This window comes from Lissotriton vulgaris, chromosome 9 (assembly GCF_964263255.1).
Source record: "Lissotriton vulgaris chromosome 9, aLisVul1.2, whole genome shotgun sequence".
In the NCBI taxonomy this organism is placed as follows: domain Eukaryota; kingdom Metazoa; phylum Chordata; class Amphibia; order Caudata; family Salamandridae; genus Lissotriton; species Lissotriton vulgaris.
In genome coordinates this window covers 690,435,420-690,454,002 of record NC_141697.1, presented here as the reverse complement: position 1 = coordinate 690,454,002, position 18,583 = coordinate 690,435,420, and positions in this window count along the sequence as shown.

Below are 18,583 nucleotides of genomic sequence, written 5' to 3'. Positions count from 1 at the left end.
TGTAGGGGTAAAAATTACTATTCCAACTCCAGAGAGTGCAACTGTTGGGAAAGCATTAGATAGCATAGAAGTTAAATATAAAATTCTTATAAATAATTGTTGTAAATAAAATGATTACAAAGTTAAGTTTTAAATAACTCTACATCATTTGCAAATACCCATTAATAATTACTAAAAACATAATTACAATTGAATAATTAATTAACAATAAATTAAAAATAAATACCAATAAATAATATTTAAGAAATATAAATTACCAAATAATAAATATTGAACACTAAAATATTTTCCAAAACAAAAAACATATAACTAATTAAAAATTGATTAACAATTAAAAGATGGTAAACAAATTAATAAAATGAATTTCCAATTAATAAAAAGTAATTAACAATTGAAAATATCAATTACAAATTAAAAAAAATTAATTACCAATTAAAAAATGTAATTATCAATTAAAAAATTTAATTACCAATTACAAACCTTAATTACTAATTAAAAAATGAATTGCCAATAAAAAAATGTAATTACCAATAACAAACCTTAGTTACCAATTAAAAAAATTAATTGCCAGTAAAAAAAATTAATTACCAATAACAAACCTTAATTACCAATTAAAAAAAATAATTATCAATTAAAATAATTAATTACCAATTAATATTTAATTATAAATAAAATAATTATCAATTAAAAATAAATAATTACTTAATTACAATTAAATTACTTCCCACTCAATTCCCCTATAAACCCACAACCCACTACAGAACTTAAATGCAAAAATGAATTAAAATGAATTTACAATTACTAAAAATTAATAATTAATTTGCTATAATTAAATTACTTCCCACCCTATTCCCCTATAAACCCACAACCCACTCCAGTACTAAAACATAAAATTAAATTAAATATAAAATTTTTAATCTATAAAAAATAGTACACAGATAATTTAAAGCAAATAAAAAACTTAACAAAAACATTTAACACATACATATAAAATACATAATAAAATACATAACAACAAAAAAAATCGATATTAGTAACATCGAAATTAGTAACATCAATATAATTGATATCAATATTTCTAACTTCGATATTACTTACATTGATATAAAAAAAATCGATATTACTTACCTAGGGTCGATATTCTGTCCAACGATAATCTTGACCTCGATATTCTTCACCTTCGATATTTTTAACTCGATATTAATGTTGGTCGATGATTTGGAATCAATATTTTGACTGTACACCGTGATAGCTTAGGTGAGACATAAAAATGAAATATTATTTAAATCTGGGGACTTCACATTCTGAGAACGGGAATGACATATGAAATCACTCTATGTGGTCTATTTATAAACTTGTCATGCCAATAGCTAGCAGGGCCCCCTTGCTGTGCTGAACTGGGTGACAGGGAAAGGGCAGAAATGTGCCATTTTAAGGCACTAGGCGAATTCCCGCCTTTCACCCTCCACTGGCTCCCTTTTGCCAGCCTACTTCCAATACAGGCATCTCTGCACCATGATGCAGGATTGTTTTTGTACAGGAAGGAGCACCTTCCTGCACAAAAACAATCCTGGGAGGCAATTCCCTTTGTCTATGTGTGCTGCAGAATGCAGGACACATAGAAAGTAGAAGTAACAAGGAGAAATAAAAATATTTCTCCTCATTACGCCTCCCCTGGGAAGGCATATCTTTTTGACGCATTCTCAGATTTACCAACTCTGGTAAATCTGGAAATGCATCAAAATCCATGGGAGTTGCGTGAGAACACTCACGCAAAACCCATGAAACGCCTTCCCAGGGCAGAGGAAGGCAACAAAGCATTTTGCGCTGCATTGTTGTACTTTAGATTTATCGAGTCACTCTTGGCCATTCAAAGTGGTCTTGCGTTGCTTCCTAAATCTCCCTCATGGTTTGTGTTGTGCATGTACCACTTTGTGTGGTGCACGTGTGATGCAAACTGGGTCATAAATACGCCCCTATGTCTTTATGTATGTGTATGTGTGTGTGTGTGTGTGTACTAGTCATATCAAGGGTTGGCACTCTCACTGAGTGAAGGATGGTGGACTCTGTGGGTGCACCGTTTTGCATGACATATCTGTGCCCGCTGGCTGTGCGTTGCTTTCATTTGTTTTTCTTTTCTTGTGGCTTGAACGCTGTGTGCATAATATAGAGTCAAAGGCCATCAAAACAAGCGGCAGTGTTGAGGACCATTTCAGTTCTGGCATTTGGCCAGAGGGTGATTATTTTCCCATGGCTTTGTGGATGCTCACCAAGAGAAGACCCTGATGTGGGGAGTCCTCAACAGTCTAATCTTCCTCAATATGTAGAGTATAATACTCATTTTCTGAGACTTCTACTCCCATGTTACTGGTTGATTTGCAGAATGGGTGAAGGTGGTCTATATCACAGAGATTTTTTCAGGCTTCTGCCTTTTCATGGTAGTTTCAGCTGCCTGTCACATCCTGATGTGTGCCTTTGCCTTGGCAGATCCGAGTGTGTTTCCTTTTCTAAACTGGATTTTGTGGGATACATGCAGGGCCCAATATCCACTTCCTGCTTGAGAGTACTAGTGGGTCGAGATTCAAATATTATTCTTTCAGTTGATTAAAACCATAACAATGTTGCCATTAAATAACACCGTAACAATGTTACCATACGAATAACACTGCCTGCTGACGGAAGTATTTTTAAAGTACGTGTATGCTCAGTAAAACTTGATTACAATCAACTGTTCTTATACTGCATCTTATGGTAAAAGTTCAACTCAAGAAAGCTGCTTTATCAATTAGAGGACCGATTGGTTTAACTAAGCTAAACACGTGTCTGTTAAAATCAGGTACAGGATCGATTGGTTCAACTAAGTTAAAAAAAAATGTCTACTAAGATCAGTACCCAGTTAAAAATACAACCTTATTAGTGTTTTAACACTAATTGACCATGTGTGATGTTCTTTATAAAAGGCACATTTCCTTAACTCATGGGTAGGCCAGCCTTTCAACCCTGATGGGTCATCAAGACCGACTGACATCAGCTCATGTCCAGCATTTGAAGTGTTAATGTTAGCTTAACTGGGCAAGAGGGAGGCTGCCATCAGAAATTTCACCAATCTGCATTTCAGCTGATGGTCTCCTGGGTTGACACTTTCTAGTATTGCTTCTCTGCACGTTCAAACTCCTCTGACGTTGAAACTACTTTTAGGGAATACTGGTGAGAAGCTTGTAAAGGTGAGGTATAACGCTTACAAAATATAGCATAACTTGCTACTCCTTCCCCTTTGTGCGTAGCACAAAAAACCCGAATACGTCAAAAAAAGTTCCCATTTGCTTAGTTCTACGGGGTTCCCGAAGCAATTCGCCCCACGGTCCCGAAGTGAAAAAGGAATAGAAGCCAACTAACAATCTAAGCCAGCACCAATGGAAATGGATTGCATCAGTGTTAAACTATCCCAGTAAAACATGAACTTGTCGCCCTACAAAAACTGTGAATGTGACGGGGGCTTTGCACCTGCTTCATGGAACATTGCAGGTGCAAAACTATTGCTTCAGACGGTACTTTTCGCAAGGGCTGGAAAAACATTTTCTGCAAGAGACCCGGTAAAGGATAGCGTTGCCAGTCACAGGCTACATGCAATATCAAGTCATGGCTACCAAAACCCACCTCCGAACTGTTACCTTCCACAGATCCAGGTCTTCAACTAATCAAATTTAGTAAATGGAGCAAACCCGACAGACCGTCAGTTTCGTTGCTCTATGTCTACGCTCACCCTAGTTCAAGCAATAAGCAAGAGCTTCAAGACATGATAATCTCCAGCATAGTGGATCTCAAGCATGCCAACCCATCATGGGACATCATTCTGACAGAGGACTTTCACGCAAATCTAATTCACACCCCAGAGAAAGGCGACATGTTGGAGCCTGGGAATGCATACTGGAATGTTCTACTACAATCAAGCCTTACAACACAGCATTGTGATCAAAAAGGAGGAACGTTTATGGCAGCTTTGGAGTTTTTGGATTTCAGGGTTTAAATAAAAAGGTCGTCAGACGATAATCCACCTAATTTCGCTTACAATGGTCCAAACTCCAGCTCCATCATTGACTATACAATCATTTCATTACCATTGATCCCTTTACTCCAACAATATAAAATTCAATTTACAGCGGATAGTGATCACTCCCACCAAATGTTTTTCATTGGGACTAAGCCCTTTAGTTCACCTGCCGGCTTCAGCAGCCATAGGCACAATAAATTCGACAAATTTAAAGCGTCTTAGATGGAGCAACAATACAATTGCTGATCTCAGACTCCTGGCCAGGGACCTTTCGTGGCAAGTACAAGTATTATAAGTAACCAACTAACCACATGGATGGACTTCAGTCCAAGCTATTAACTCATAGCGCCCCAGTTAAAAGAGGATCAAAACCTAGGCAAAAAGGTATTTTATCTTAAAGCAGTACCCATAGGTAAAAACAAAGAAAACCCATCAGAGCCTCAAGGAAGCCTGGGTGGCAACCCTTCTCCTTGGAAAAATGTAAAGCTTGAAAGAAAACGTATGAATAACAGTTTTGGGAAGATAAGAGTTCAAGTAAAGAGGCTTTCTGTACTAGGCTGATATATAACGCCAGCAGACTAACTCCAGGAAGTTCTGGGAGGCTATCAAAAGCCTCAGTATTTGTCAAAATTACTCAAAGTTTGCTTAAGTTGTCAATTATTGGGCTACAGGAGGATTTAGCTGGAGATGACGAGTAAGTAGCTTGGACCCTCGATATTAGACCAGTTAAGTTTTCTAGTTTTGTATTGATGCCCGAGCTATACAAAGCCATGGAATTCATGAGATCAATTTGAACATCCAACTCGTCGGACTGAAAGTTGAGAGCATCCACGGAGCCTTGAAGAGTTGCTAGAAGCGATTCCCACAGACCAGAGATGTTATCAGCTTGTCCACACAAGCGGATTCTTCTCGTGGGTTGAGGTCTTTACTGCCACAGATGTAATGGTGACTGGCCCACAATCACACCTTGTACTCCCACCCAAAAGGGCTGTTACCTTACCTTCTGAGCGTTCCGACAGAGAATAAGTGGGTGTCCCAGGATTTATGCAGGCTATGTACAATTTCCTAGGCAGGGAACTGTAGTTGCCATGTGACTCTGTTTTATTGCTCTGTGCTCTAAATCGTTAGTGACCAAGTTGATCGTCCTCACTTCCATTGCCTGTGATAGGATCAAGTTATTTGAAATTGAGATCGAGCGCAAGCAGGAACTGGGTTCCTGCTCAATATTGTCCATACCGAAATAATGAATTTTATTTTGACTAGCTTGGTTTGAGATACTTTGACTAGCTGTTCTAGGGGTGGAGTGGGATTGGTTTGTTTTATTGACCAGAACGTTTACTGTGATGAGATTAGGGTTAAGATTTACTCTCAATATGGGAGGAAGTCTCAAGTGTAAAAAGTCTTTTGTGTTGAGTTTACTGAAGGAGCAGTAATGATACTCGGATTAAGAATGACTCCCAACGTGGGAGGAGGTCCCACAAGTATAAGAAATTTTTGTTGGCTTACCGAAGGAGCAGCTGCCAGTTCTGCATTGCCCTGAAAACCAATCGTGCCTGATTCATCTGTGGGTCCTATCTTTTGAGGGGGTTAATGGATTTGGCATACCTGGTAAGTCCTCTAAGGATGGGTACATTACCGATATTGGGTCTTGAGGAAGGTACATTTGTAATTAAGATTTGGTTTGCCCAAAAAATTCAAAATTGGCGATGTCAAGGGGCTGCTTCACTGAAATAAAGCAGGTGTAGAGGATTTTTTTACTACCTTTGCATTACTGTTTTGTTCCTTGTTGGGAGTTTCTGGGGTTTTGGACAGGGGGTTGCGTGATTTCATTTTCTTTTCAGATGACAGAGTAGAATTCCACATCGTGGAGAGAGTCAGACATTTGAATATGGGAAAGGTGACAGAGAGCCTGGTAGGGTGGGGGAGCTTTGGGGGGTGGGGAAGAGGCTGCACTGGGACCTAGCGTGGCTGCCGTCATGCCGGCCTGGCCCAGCCCTTGGGCTGCAACCACTCATGGCGCCACCACACTCAACTTAGTAGCGTCCGTCAAGGCTCTCAGGGTCAGAGTTATACCCCTAGGTTCACCTGGAAACTTCTTTGCACCATCCTGCAGCGCTACTTTGTGAGCTGGTAACCAATGAGGGATGTCTTCTTTAAGCTGCTTTTGTGTGCCTTAGTTCATCAACTTGAAGGCCGGCATGCTGTACCTGCTGCCGCCTTCTCCTGCTTCTCCCCACTTGGCTCCAAGCCTGGTCATAAGGCAGTGATCCACGCAGCCTGACCGAGGTCTGTATTCTGTTGTCAGTTATCTCTTACAGTGGCCAGTATAGGCACAGTTGCGGATACTTCTTGCACTGTCTCCCACTGACTTGAGGGTAGGGGTGAGAGGTGAACTCTGCTCCACTGGCGGAGTTAGCCGCACTCCGCTTGGAGCACCAAGTTCATAGAAAACCTCTGTCACTGCCAAAAGGCAGAGTTTACCAGCGTGGCAGCTGCCACCCCTAGACTAAGCATGCACCTGAGTAACAGGTATCCCAAAATAACTAGAGAGCAAAGGAGAGTCCGTCACAATATCCACATAAGTCATTCCCGTGTTCCTCTGCTGAGGCCTCCAACATTCATAGAGAGGTGGGTGAGAGGTCATGGACATAGATGTAACATTTTCAACACACTTCTCGTGGAGGTTTAATACTTGTCCTGTTGGGGAGGAGCTTCGCCGGCGATCAAGATGGCCGCGTGAGCTCGGAGCTCCGAAGACCTCCCGGTCCTCCGCAATAATCCTGCTATCTATCCTGTCCCACGACAGTGGGAATCGACTGCTGAGTGGGTCCTGATGCGGCGCCCGCTTTCGGAATGAAAATCGGACATTCCTGGACTTAGTTAGCTCGACGAAACCCGGAGGCTCCTTCCGCGTCATTGTACACCATTGAGGGGTACAGCGGTGCTTCCGCACGAGCGCCTCTTTGTCTGAGCTTAGTCCCACCGATGAGCAACTCTGATATCTGCATGCCCTGCTACTCGGCCTAAGTACCGGACCCTGGTTCTACCATCGTGTGTGTGGCGCGCCTACCAAGAGGCTCCTTACCCCTGCTGGCCGCCTCACCCGAGGGTACCAACATGGCGGGCAAAGGAGACCTGGACAGAGGCAAGTCCCAGCGGGTCAACAGAAAACCGTCCCAGTCCCAGTCTACTATCCCGGAACGCTTTTCCCAGTCAAGAAGCTCGCCGGTGCAGGCGGGCCGTACTAATGACTCGAAACGGGATGGATCACCGGACGATTCTGCCATAACGCTTCGGGACGTTCTGGGCGCGATCACGGGAGTACAGACGGAGATGCACGCACTCCGGGAGGAACTGTCCAGCAAGGTCGACTCCCTGAAGATCGAGATGAACCTCATCAGGACTGACCTCGGGAAAACCAACGACCGGGTGAAGTCGTTGGATCTCAAGACGACTAGCCTGGTCACTGATGTGTCTGATATCCAGACGGAGGTACGTGACCTGAAATTGGCGAACGGAATGCTGGCGCGCCGACTGGACGAGTTTGAAGGCCGCACGCGGCGCCAGAACGTCCGTATTACTGGGGTACCGGAGAAAGCCGAAGAGGACTCGGCTGAACTTTTCGTGGAGGATCTGGTGCTTAAGAACTTGGCGCCGGGGGGCCTGAGTAAGTTCTTCTCGGTGGAACGGGCACACAGGATACCGGGGGGACCACCCAAGTCTGGCGCTTTCCCTCGCCCCATCATCGCACGGCTCTTTAACTTTAGGGACAGAGACGCTATCCTGCAGGCGTCAAGAGCCGCGGGTCCTTTGCGATTCCAGAACTCCGACGTGAACTTTTTTCTGGATTTCACTCAGGCTGTGCAGAAAAAGCGTCAGAGCTTTACCGGGGTGAAACGAAGACTGAGAGAAATGGGCCTGCGGTACTCCATGCTCTAACCTGCCAAGCTCCGCATCGAGCGGGACCACCGGACCCTGTTTTTTGACTTTCCGGACGAGGTGGGGCACTGGCTGGATACCCTGCCACAGGAGCGACGCGAACCGGCTGACCAGACGGAGGAGTCCACCGAGGGCGCGGAAGCGCAGGAATGAATATTTATTGTTTGACTTTCTGTGAGCTGGGTAGCCGTATGGGACTTTCACTTCAGACACTGCTGCTATGGTTTGACTCGTTTTGTCAATAATATGGGGGATGACGGGGGGTGATAGGATGTCTCCTTTCTCCTCTGTGGGCTTTCTGTAGGTTAGTTAAGGGGCGACAGGCACACTGCTAGTTGGGGTGGATTTTAGTGTTATGCAGGGGTGCAGGGTGGTGGGTAGTTGGGGTGTGTTTTTTCAACTTCTTTTCTTGTCTTATTCTTTGTCCTGGCTGAGGTCTTATTGCGCTGCTATGTTACTGCTGTGGGCGCCATTGCGGGCACGGATGGGGGGGAGGGGGCGGAACGTCCCTGATGATGGGGGGTAGAACTCTTAACTTGTTAAGCTGGAATGTAAACGGGTTGGGGGACCGTATTAAAAGGGGTGTGGTGTTGCAAATGCTCAAACGCTGTTCGCCAGATGTGGTTTTCCTGCAGGAGACCCACCTAGTGGGGCACACTTGTAAAGCCTTGACTAGACGTGGTTTCAAAATGGTGGCACACTCGGGGTTCTCCTCGGGATCACGAGGGGTGGGCATCATGGTGCGCATGTCCCTCCCGCTGGAGGTGGAGTCGGTGCTTGCGGATGAGAGAGGCAGATATGTTGCTGTGGTGGGCAAATGGGAGGGCCGCACGCTAGTTTTAGTTTCGGTTTATGTTCCCCCGGGGCTACAAGAGACTACTTTCAGGGACCTAGCTGGCGCCATTTTGGGTCTCCCTGAGGGGCTGCTGATTGTGGGTGGTGACTTTAATTCTGTCGTTTCCGGGGACCTGGACCGCTTCCCATCCAGAGATCTGCGTCCTTCCCAGTCCTGGCTGTCTGATTTCCTAGATTCCATGGGGATGGTTGATTGCTGGCGTCTGTTGCACCCCTCCCAGAGACAGTACACGTTCCTCTCCGGCGCCCATGGTAGCCTTTCCAGACTAGACTACGTCCTCACCCCGGCTGCCCAGGCGCAGTCCGTGTCCACTGCGCGTCTCCTGGCTAGGGGCATTTCGGATCACTCCCCAGTTTGGGTCTCCTTTGACTTTCGCATCCCCGTGTCCTCGCGGGTGGCTCCCATCAACCCTTGGTACTTTCGCGACCCGAAGACCAGGTCGCTCCTGGCTAAGGCTATGGATCGGTACTTCGTCGAGAATACAGGTTCAGTTGACTCGTCCGTTTCCCTTTGGGAGGCCTTCAAAACTGTACTTCGCGGCGAGGCCTTCTCCTTGATTGCGGAGGTCCGCCGTCGGCGGGACGAGGACGTAGTTCGACTGGAATCTGACATTGCTGCATTAAACTCCCAGCTGGAGCTGGGCCCGTCTCCCGAGCTACTCCACGCTCTCTCCCTCAAACAGTCTGAGCTCCGGGCGACCGCCACTGACGCGGCGAAAGCCCTGAGCAGGGAGCAGCAAGGCAGAATCTATGACGCGGGTGACAAGGCTGGCAAGCTCCTGGCGTGGCTAGATAGAAGGGAACTCGCGTCTCGTGTGGTCCCGGAGCTGACCAGTGCGGAAGGCCTATCCCTCACGGACCCGGCGGCTATAGTTGGGTCCTTCGCGGACTACTTTGGGGAGGTTTACGCCTCGGCGGACCCCCTCCCGGAGTCTGCGTCGGCATCCTTCTTGGAGAACATTGAGCTTCCCTGCCTCTCGGACCTCGAGCGCGACGACATGGATCGGGACCTAACGGTGGATGAGACGGCCTTGCTTATTAAATCATTACGCTCGGGCAAAGCGCCGGGGCCAAACGGCATCCCGGTTGAGCTCTACAAACTCAGGGCCGACGCACTTGCGGCACCTCTGTTGAACATGTTCCTTGAGGCCCGCGGGGTGGGAGAACTCCCCCCCGACCAGCGGCTGGCCACCATTGTGGTGATACATAAGGAGGGGAAGCCTCGCGATCTTTGTCGATCCTACCGACCCATCTCCCTCTTAAACGCCGAACCCAAGATTCTGGCCAAACTATTGGCTAATCGGTTGGTGGGAGTGATCTCGGACCTGGTGCACCCGGACCAGTCCGGCTTCATCCCGCATCGGAATACGGCGCTCAATCTGAGACGGCTTCACGCAGTAATGGCGCGTGTCCATCTGCTCCGTGAACCCACTGTCCTCGCCTCCCTCGACGCCACTATGGCATTTGACTCGTTGGAGTGGAACTACCTGTGGGCAGTTCTGGCCAAGTTGGGGTTTGGACCCGCTTTCATCGGCTGGGTCCGGCTGCTGTACTCCGCTCCACTGGCCAATGTGACGGTCAATGGTCGGTTGTCTGCCTCCTTCGCGCTACACAGGGGCACTAGGCAAGGTTGCCCGCTTTCCCCGCTCCTATTTGCCCTAGCACTTGAGCCACTGGCGGCCTGGATCAGAACGCACCCCGATATCTCTGGGATACCGTGGTCCCCGGGTTTCGAGGACCGGATATCGCTCTATGCGGACGACATCCTTCTGTATCTCTCCTCTCCATGCCACTCGCTCATAATGGCCTTTGAACTCTTGGGAACCTTCGGGACCCACTCGGGCCTGGTAATCAATTGGTCTAAATCCTCGTTGTATGTACTGTCCGGAGACACGCCGCGCCTCCCCCGTGGGTGCTCAATTCAGGTGGCCCAGCAGGGCTTTCGGTATTTGGGCATCTACGTGTCGCGAGACTCCCGAGCCCGGTACTCGCACAACCTCCTCCCGCCGTTGGAGCGATTGCGCTGGGACGTCGAAGGCTGGAAGAAGTTGCCGATCTCCCTGATGGGTAGAGCCGCACTTTTTAAGATGATGGCGTTGCCTCGCTTCTTGTATGCCCTGCAGAATACACAGGATCCCGTACCGGCAAAATACTTTACGGATATCGAATCACTGCAGCGGGCGTTGCTGTGGGATGGTAGGCCGAGAATCTCGTTGGCTAAGTTGACTATACCAAGTTATGATGGGGGCATTGCCCTGCCTGACGTGAGGCGCTACTATTGGGCGTCCCAGCTGGCGGCAATTAATCATGGCCTCTACGGCCCGGCGGTCAACCCGGGCTACGCTATGGATCGGTGGCTAGTGGGAGATGGGAATTACTACAGAGCGTTGTACTCCGGATCTCTGGATCGGAAACTGACAGGTCCCACTATGACGATGGTGCGTATATGGCGCACAATTACTAAAACTCTGGGCTGGCATAATAAGGTTACTATGGCCACTCCGCTGTTTGATTCGGATATACTGGGGAAGCTGTGGCATACTAAGGGCTTCGACAGGTGGGACACCATTGGGATTTCCAAGGTTGGGGACATGGTAGCCAGAGGACGGGTCAAGTCGTTTGAGGTGCTGCAGTCTGAATACCAACTGGCGGCGACGGAATACTTCCGACACGCCCAGCTTAGTCATGCCCTCTCTCCCTATGTAGCGGAAGGGGAGTCTATCCCTGAATCATCCCCCCTGGAAGATCGGGTGCTGGACGGCCATATGCCGGACAGCGCTATCTCTCTAACGTATAAAAAACTCATTAATGTAAGAGTGGATTTGCTGGTGCGACTGAGAGAGCTGTGGGTGCATGACGGTATAGAGGTGGATGACGAAGAGTGGCAATCGGCGATCTCCTCCCCTAGGGAGGTGGCCATATCGGCACGGCTCCGCCTGGTGCAGCTGAAGATACTGCACAGAGTGTATGTCACCGGCCCCAGACTTCTACGTATGGGGCTTTCTATGGATGGCGTGTGCCGGCGGGGGTGTGGTATGCTTGGGACCTTCCTGCACATCATATGGGAGTGTCCAGATGTGGCCCGCTATTGGAAGCGTGTGCATGAGGTTATGGAAGAAGTGACTGGTGTGGCCCTGCCGGCAGAGGCCCGGAGATGCCTCCTCAACATCTGGTTTTTGGACACAAGGGAACCCAGTAGGGGACCTTCGGACCGTGGGTTACTTTAACTTGTTATAGAGAACAGGGGTCCTAAGGATTCAAAATATCACATGCAGATAATAATATAGACTACAGTCAGTACTATATTTTTGGAAAACGTCCAGCCGGACGTAAATTTATTCATAGGATAACATAGAGTTGTGTTGGCCCATGGAGGGGCCACAGATAGTGGCAAGATAGGGTACAGTCCTGTACCTATCCCGAAAGGTTTAGAGGAGATAAACCAGGAAGAAGGAGATAGAGCAAGGAAAAAGTTTTTCAGGCAAGCAAGAAGTTTTTTGAGCCAAAAGGTGACTTGTAGTTACAGTAAATACAGTTACAACAAATTCACCCTGCAGTGTCAACAATTTCAAATAAACATATTAAGTAATATGCTACACTGCATTTTGCGTCGACGTTTCGATCCCTAAGGGCTCATAATACAATGGGATCATCATCAGGACAGTTTTTACAGTTAGTGCCTGCAGTAAATATAGCCTGGCGCTACTGCTAGTCGCCTATAGTTGGAATGACTCTTCCTACCGGTGGACAAGATTTCAACCGGTTTGCAACATCATTTGCTGGCCACATGTGGTATGGGCCGTGTAGCGGTCTGGAGAATTATCCGTGTTTTACGAGGTTTCCTACGGATGGGTCCTCGTGGTTGCTGGGGATTGCCTAGCTACGTGTGCTGCAGCCAGGAGCGTGCAGTTGCTTGCTTCTGGTACGAAGCAGCGGCGGGTTGGGGGCTTGGAATTAATCCGGCCAGATGCTTGCTTCAAGGTGGAAGCAGCGGCGGGTTGGGCGAAGCTCGATCGGCTTCTGCCCTTTCACAGTGGCAGCGCAGGTCAGCGGACCTGCGCTGCCACTGTGAAAGGGCAGAAGCCGATCGAGCTTCGCCCAACCCGCCGCTGCTTCCACCTTGAAGCAAGCATCTGGCCGGATTAATTCCAAGCCCCCAACCCGCCGCTGCTTCGTACCAGAAGCAAGCAACTGCACGCTCCTGGCTGCAGCACACGTAGCTAGGCAATCCCCAGCAACCACGAGGACCCATCCGTAGGAAACCTCGTAAAACACGGATAATTCTCCAGACCGCTACACGGCCCATACCACATGTGGCCAGCAAATGATGTTGCAAACCGGTTGAAATCTTGTCCACCGGTAGGAAGAGTCATTCCAACTATAGGCGACTAGCAGTAGCGCCAGGCTATATTTACTGCAGGCACTAACTGTAAAAACTGTCCTGATGATGATCCCATTGTATTATGAGCCCTTAGGGATCGAAACGTCGACGCAAAATGCAGTGTAGCATATTACTTAATATGTTTATTTGAAATTGTTGACACTGCAGGGTGAATTTGTTGTAACTGTATTTACTGTAACTACAAGTCACCTTTTGGCTCAAAAAACTTCTTGCTTGCCTGAAAAACTTTTTCCTTGCTCTATCTCCTTCTTCCTGGTTTATCTCCTCTAAACCTTTCGGGATAGGTACAGGACTGTACCCTATCTTGCCACTATCTGTGGCCCCTCCATGGGCCAACACAACTCTATGTTATCCTATGAATAAATTTACGTCCGGCTGGACGTTTTCCAAAAATATAGTACTGACTGTAGTCTATATTATTATCTGCATGTGATATTTTGAATCCTTAGGACCCCTGTTCTCTATAACTCCTCAACATCTGGGGCCCGACCGATTACAATGTTGCACAGACCCGTTGGATCACCCTGGGCAATATGGTGGCTAAGAGAGACATCGCCCAGAAATGGGGTGCGCCTGCTCCTCCCTCGCTCAGCCTATGGGAAACTAATATGGACTGGTGCATGCTGCGTGAAAAGACGGTGTATGTAGCCAGGGGTAAACCTAAAATGTGGAGATCTGTTTGGAGTGCCTGGAACTCTTATAGAGGTGATATTTGCGACCCCCCCGTTGACCTTGATCCCGAGATCCAGCTTTCCCCGTAGTGCCCCCTACCTGTGGTTCCAGATTGTCTATCCCGCGGTACTACTTCCCACATGCCTCATTGTTGCCATTATCAGTGTGTTACCTTGGGTGTGCAGCCCCCGACCTCCTACCGCCACGCAAGTCCGCTGTATCTGTATTGTCCTCAGCCTACCCTCTCTTCCCTTCTTTTTCTCCCGTGCTTATTGCACACTTCTTTTTCTTGGCCTTCTGGGCCCCTTTACCTTATGGTTTACTTGTTTCAGAGTTTGATGTTATTTAAAAATTAAACCTGATTGCTCCTGCTTCTGGTATGGTACATGACCTATCCTGTTGCCTTAATGCTGCCTGGCCTCCGGGATGTATGGCTGAATAGCGGTGTACTTTTTCGTAAAAATAAAGGTTTTCCAAAAAAAAAAAAAATAAATACTTGTCCTGTTGTTTCCTTTCTCTACCCTCAATCACCTACACTCCACCTAACCTAAGACCCGACGGGACACAATACCTGCCTTATTCATCAACAGATTGCATTTGTTCTCCCTTTCAAAAAGCTGGGGACAAAGTTCAAGGCGGGCGGAAGTGAAGCCTGCCTTCACTTGCGAACAGCCACGTGGTGGCTAGCAATGTGTTTTTCAACATTCTAGTCAATAAGGTACTGCTGACTCAGTCAGTCCATGCCATTAACCACTGGGAAATCTTTTTGTCACAGTTTCTGAGTGGGCGGGAGTGAAACTGGAGTACAGCCTCTGGTGTGTTTATGAATTGAATGACATAACTGGCACAGCTAAACACACACAAATTGGCATCAATAGCGCTTGTGGTTTCGTACCATTTTTTTCATTAATTTAATTGCACTATAAATGACTGGGGTTACTATATTCTTGCCAACTTCCAGCTAAACAAATGAGTCAGACGGATATTCACAGTTTGCTGAAAGGGGGAGCCAGGATTGGCGCGCATTTCTTCAGATCCTGGAATATAGCATTTATTATCACCAGGTCACATTCGTGTGCAGTTCCTGTGTGAATGCTTTGTGTTTGTCGTCTTCTGTCTGACATATTCACGTCACTGTTGTATGAGAGTCATGCTTTTGGAAGACTGTACACATATATTTATATTTTGCACACAATTGTGAAGGAAGTGACCCAATTAGGGAGCAGGCCTATCTAGTGAGAAAGGTATGTGGTGGCAAAAACAGTCTGTTCATTAGTACAGCGAAGCTCAGACTTGGAGAAATACAAAAAAAATATCCAGCTGCTTTCTGCTGAGGCAGACAGAAATTAGTTTCAATCATGGCTCAAAATGGCTGCTCAACTTAAAATGGTAAAGTGAATGCTAATTTTACATAGAGCAATATGCAAGCAAAATGAGTGCATAACATTTACATTTCAACAGACCCTCCTTTTAGCAGTAGCCAACCATTGAAAGTTGAGAGAATATGGAGTGTAGCATGGCATGTATATAACAAATGATCTTCAGAATTCAGAGCAATCCATGTATTCAGCATCAAGGGAAGACGAGTCCTCAAATACACCCTCGTCTATCTGCATTAAATGATCTATTTCTTTCTTAGTCATAATCACAGCATGGGCATCATGGATGGGCAATTTCTACTTTGGGGTGAGAAGTGTAACACAATAAGAGCAACAGGCCGGGATACATTGTATACAGATGCAACAGGTGAGGAAAAGGCCATCGACTACAGCTAGGAAAGCAAGGATCTTCCAACCCCAGGATGTAAACAGACCCCAAAACCACCCAGGTAGGGTCCAAGTACCATTTTTCTGGTGAATTTCAGAGGAGAGTCTGTGTAATTTCTGTATGGCAGCATATACATTGTGGGCGTGGTCAGGTATGTATACGCAGTAGCTACTACCAATGACACAACAGGCCCCTCCCAGATCAGCAAGAATAACGTCTAACACCATCCTGTTTTGTAAGGTAACGAGTCTCGTACCTTGAAGCTCAACAGTGATATTGGTTAGAATTCCTGCTGTTGTATTAATGGCCCCTTCCACAACTCTCGTAGGCCGACGAATGTTAAGGGTATTGGACATGGGGCCCCAAAAAGGTACAATACCCTCATGGCATCCTCAAACTGTTGCAAAGTGGTATCTGTCTGATCTATATCTTTTGTGTCAATAACCCTTCTCACTCGGGACAAGTAGACACTCCGGCGCTGTAGCCGATGGTCTTTAGGGTAAGTGGGTGGAGCGACATACACTGGGCGAAGAAGAAAAGAGAGTGTACACCTGCCATACCATCCTCCAGGAAGCCAGACATACGTTTGGGATCCACAAATGAAGTAGATATTAGGGGGCAAAACCAAAGGTGGACTATTAATCGTGCTTAGTGGGAATGTAAAATTACATTCGCTGTCCCCCACCTCTACCTCCCCCGTTCCCTGAACACAGAAAGCAGCTATAGAGCTGACCACAGACATCGGTATTGGCTTATCCCTAGTCACATTATGGTCTTGGAAGGAGCAGAAGTACTTGGATGTATTGAAGGTCTGGAAATCAGAAATTTCCATCTGAAACCATGTACTATTCTTCACCTTGTCGTACTTGCGCATACAGGAGTTTGGGGACAAAGTACCAGAGATATTTAGTCCTGCCTTACCTATGGGAATAAACCCATGATGGAAACGTATATAATCAGTCACAGTGTTAGAATCAGCAGGGGTCATAACCTGACGGGAGTGGTGGTGGAAATGTGGGTGCACCACAAGCAATTCGAACCAGCCCTCACAACTTCCAAAGTATGACAAAGGCATTGACAAATTATCTATCTTATGAGTAACTGAGGGGAACAACCTGCAAACCCACCAATTTGTCATGTTAGACACATTATGAGCTTGATGCAGTATTTGTATAAAACATTATCAGTGTAAGTCTTACGGTGTTCTCCTTTGTGGGGGGCCAAAGTGATAAACATGTGTTCAGGGGGAATGGGTGTTGTACAAACCAGGGAATGCACAGGATACTTCTCATCCAGGAAGTAGGATAACCCTAATGCAATTATTAACAACTATTGATGCAAAAATTATTTTACTTTTCGTGGACTAACCCACTCTGGACGTGGAGGTGCAAAGGGTTGTTCTTCCTCAGCAATGAGCCGACCAAACAGATACATTGTAAAGAAAGGAAAGGGAAAGCCATAGAACTGATGACAAAAAGGGGGCAAGTGTTCACAGTGTCCGTCTGAGCCTCACTGGTAGACTCCTATTGTTTATCAACGTTGGCGCTCTTAAGCAGCCGCGGTGGAGCTGCTCCGTCCTAGCTCTGATCCCTATTCCACGTAGCAGGGTAATGTACTTCCCTCTTGGAGAGCACACTTAACCACTTCGCTGCAGCCAAAATTCCCCCGTGGTCCGGGTGAATTCTACGCGTGCGTGGTTTGGGAGGCTCACTTACCCTGTGCAATGTCCGGAACAGTGCACCAGTCTCGTCCCTGCCTAAACTATCACTATTGGTACTATAAGCAAAGTACATCCTGACTTGCGCAGTCCATCCCTACTAATCTGACTAATCCTTTGGTGCACTGTTACTCTGTTGGGGCGCAAATTGTACCTGGCTACTCCAGGCACAGAAGGGTCAGTAAAAAGGGGCTCAGACACAGAGGGGCCAGTGGAAAAGGGCTCTTGAATAGCCTTGCTCTCTGGGGGCACGGCTGCATTTAATACCTCATTGTTCTCTGCCTCCATGTGAGCTTGGCATCCGAAAAGGGAACAAATCGTGGTACTTGCTCCCACTCCAAGTCCCCAATTCCTTCCTTGATCCACTGATCATAAGGCAAGGGTAGAGACACTCTGCGGCAGTGTTGACTATGAATCCAGTTCTTTCGGCCGGTGACCTTCATTGCAGTGCAGGTGGCAAGGAGGACCTGGACTGATCCCTTCCACCTTGGCTCCAAGCTATTCTTCCTCTGAAAATTCCGGATTAGAATAAAATCACCACGCCGAATATCATGTCCTGGCCCCTCAGGTACTGTTGGGAGAGAATCCTGGATCTGTTAGTGAATAGAACGCAGACTTTTAGTTAACTCGTACAGATAGTCTACTAACGTAGGATATTACATTTCAGAAAACCTACGAGGACGCGGGACGCCCCAGACATTTGCCGGGCGCCCAAACACGACCTTTAGAGTGACAGTCCTGTCCTAGAATGCGCTATATTTCTTGTGGACAAAAGGGCTAATGGTAAAGCATCTAGCCACTGCAACCCTGTGCTCTCCTGAATCTTTTCCAATTTCAGTTTGAGCGTACCATTGTAATTCTCAACCAAACTTTCTGACTGTTGGTGATTTGCATGAAAACAACAGGAGAAAACCCATAAACCACGTTGGGATGGGTGCGATATGTAGATGAGGACAGTTCCCAACAGGTATTATGTAGAGACAGTTTGAAAGATGTATGCAATAAGCATTACAAAGAAGGAAGAGCCAAGGAGTCAAAAAAGTTTTTCATAAACAGTGGTATTATTTCCAAGTTGGTTGAAGGTCAATACAGTTAAGACAGCACTGTACAGAGTGGATCGTGTGACAACCCGGTGACACTTGGTGCAGGTGCTATATACAATCAGTGACATGTGAGTGTG